The sequence below is a fragment of the Mandrillus leucophaeus genome, unplaced genomic scaffold, assembly GCF_000951045.1.
Source record: "Mandrillus leucophaeus isolate KB7577 unplaced genomic scaffold, Mleu.le_1.0 Scaffold460, whole genome shotgun sequence".
In the NCBI taxonomy this organism is placed as follows: Eukaryota; Metazoa; Chordata; class Mammalia; order Primates; family Cercopithecidae; genus Mandrillus; species Mandrillus leucophaeus.
Genome location: NW_012104921.1, coordinates 273,043 through 275,986, shown reverse-complemented (window position 1 = coordinate 275,986; position 2,944 = coordinate 273,043). Strand labels below are relative to the sequence as shown.

Genomic DNA, 2,944 nt, shown 5'->3' with positions numbered 1-2,944 from the left:
TTTTTTTTTTTTGAGAGAGTGTCTTGCTCTGTCACCCAGGCTGTAGTGCCGTGGCACAATCTCAGCCTCCCAGGTTCAAGAGTAATGGGGATTACAGGCATGTACCACTACTCCTGGCTCATTTTTGTGTTTTTAGTAGTGACGGGGTTTTGCCATGTTTCCCAGGCTGGTCTTAAAGCAGGATATTTTCCTGACCCCTTCGTGGGACTCGAAACAGGCGTGCCTCATTTACTCAGCCTGTAGCTCTCGACTCCTTGTGGAAGGGAGCATGTGAGTGAACAAGGTGGGAACTGGAGTGCATGAGTGCTGGAACCAGCTGTCCACTTTGGTGCCGGCAGGGGCAAACTCGACTCACTTGGACCTGCTGCGTTCCACCCCATGTGAGTGTGCGCAGGTAAGCAGGTGCAGGAGCTGAGGTGAGTGCTTTTGAGGCCCCATGGCAGCGACTGGGGAGGTGGTGCCCACAACCCCTGAAGCCCCAGAGGGCAAGTTACAGTGCTCTTTTAGCTCTGCTGTCCGTGGACAGCTCAGGTGTTAACAGCTCAGTGGGCCCTTTTGTTTTTGCACTTGTGGCTCCCGAGCTCTTGTCCAGCATCCAGGAAAAATGAGTTCGTACAAATTGAAGGATGGTAAGTTCGGGGGATTTTATTGCTGATGAAGTGGCTCTCAGTGGGAAGGGGAGATAAAAAGGGATGGAGGTAGGTAATTTTCCCCTGAAGTCCAGCTGTCTTTGGCTGGATTCTTTTCCAAAGTTACGCCACCAAGTTGTTACTCCAAAGTTAAGCCACTTCTCTCTGATGCCAGCTGTAGTCTCCTACGTCCAGCTGCTTCTCCTCTCTGCTAACTGAGTCTGGGGTATTTATAGGCATAGGATGTGGGGTGGGCCATGGGTGGTTTAGGAAAAGGCAACATTTGAGTGGGAAAACGGGATAGAAGTTCTTTCTTTGGGCTGCAGTCTCAGGCTTTTCAGCTTGAGGTGCGGCTTCATCAGGGACCTGCTATTGTCTGCCTAGAGTTTCTCTGCCTCCTGTTGTTACCAGTCTCAAACTCCTGGGCTCAAGCAATCCACCTGCTTTGGCCTCCCAAAGTGCTTGGATTACAGGAGTGAGCCACAGTGCCCAGCCCAAGGAAGAGGCATTTTTGACTAAGTTCTCTTAGTTGTACCAGGAGACAGGCATTCCAGCCCCAGATGTTTTTTTGTGTCGCACAGTCATACAGGGCAGAGCATCCAGAATTTGAAGGCACTTGGCTGAATACACTCATGTGGAAGCTGGGTGCCCTTTCCTGACTTTTGAGGACCTCCTGAACTGATTGGAGGGCTTGGTTTGTAATGTAGTAGTCTTCAAGTCACTGGCGATAAGTATATAACCTGAACCCATACTTTAAGCCCACCAAACGGCCTTTTAAACAGATGCTATGGTGTGGCTAAAACGCAATATAAAGAAAAGATATGGAACTTCCTAGGAATTTGGAGAAAAACATCCCCAAAGCTCCTGAGGCTGATGACAACACCATTAATGAACCAATCTTGCTGTGTTGATTTCCTGTGATCAAGTCCTTCTATATGCAGTGACATCCTGAGCATTCCTGTCTTACTGAATCTGTCAGTGTGTTGATGCTGAATGTTGGTGAGATTGTGGGAGGCTCACTGCATATCTGGGATAATGAAGAAATGCCTGCAGGTTATAAAAAGGAAGGGATTGACCCTACTCCCTATTACTGGAATACAGATAAGAGAAAATATGGTATATGTCAACATGGAGGATATGACTTGGGCTTAGAATGATTCTTTCAAAAAATTATGTATGTTTTTAAGGTAGGATCTCAGTTGGTAGCTCAGGCTGCAGTGCAGTGGCACAATTATAGCCTACTGTAACTTCAAACTCCTCAGCTCAAGAGAACCTCTTGCCTTGGCCTCCCAAGTTGCTGGGATTACAAGTGTGAGCCACTATGTCCAGCCCTTGGGATGATTCTTCTCTTGGATTCTGAAGTTATCACATCTGAGATGTATGCTTATACCATTGATTTGTCCAGTGCTGCAGGCCATAACTGATTACTTCTGAAGCACGAAAGAAACAGAATATGGTTCATGAAAGAAACAGGCTGCCTCTTTGAACAAAAACAAAAAACCCCCAAACACAAAAAGCCAGCATCTTCCCTTTCTTGTTCCACTGGGGTAAAACTGTTTCTGTTCTTTTTCATTCCTAATACCATACAAAGTAGCCCAGGCTGAGTGTGGTGGCTCAACCCTGTAATTTTAGCACTTTGGGAGGCCATGGCCAGCAGATCACTTAAGGTCAGGGGTATGAGACCAGCCTGGCCAACGTGGTGAAACACCATCTCTATTTAAAAGAAAAATTATACAAATTGGCCAGGCAAGGTGGGGCATGCCTGTAATCCTAGCCACTTGGGAGGCTGTAGGAGAATTGCTTGAACCTGAGAGGCGGAGGTTGAAGTGAGCAGAGATCATGCCATTGCACTCCAGCCTGGGCGACAGAGCAAGACTCCATCTCAGAAAACAAACAAAAAACAAAACAAAAGTTTTGGGGAAATATGTGGTACATACTTCTGTAGTTATGAATACATTTCAGCACTTTATCTAATAGGTCATAATTTTGGGATTATATATGATATATATAAATAAAGTTTTAAATATTGGTTAAAAAAAGGACTCTTGGGTTATGTATCTATTCCATCAAGTGCTATTCTCTAGACCTGTATTGTAAGGTACTTTCCATAAAGTTGATCTTGGAAGCTCCAGTTTTCTTCTCTGGGCTCCCATAGCGCTATATTCATAACTTTTTTTTTTTTCGAGACAGTCTCGCTCTGTCACCCAGGCTGGAGTGCAATGGCGCGATCTTGGCTCAATGCAACCTCCACCTCCGGGTTCAAGCAATTCTCCTACCTCAGCCTCCCAAGTAGCTGGGATCACAGGCACCTGCCA

General features: G+C 46.2%; 1 pseudogene; it reads left to right on the top strand.

The window, feature by feature from the left end:
* LOC105549999 overlaps positions 1-1,786 on the top strand; it is a 26,280-nt pseudogene extending 24,494 nt beyond the window's left edge.
* Positions 1,787-2,944: the final 1,158 nt, after the last annotated feature.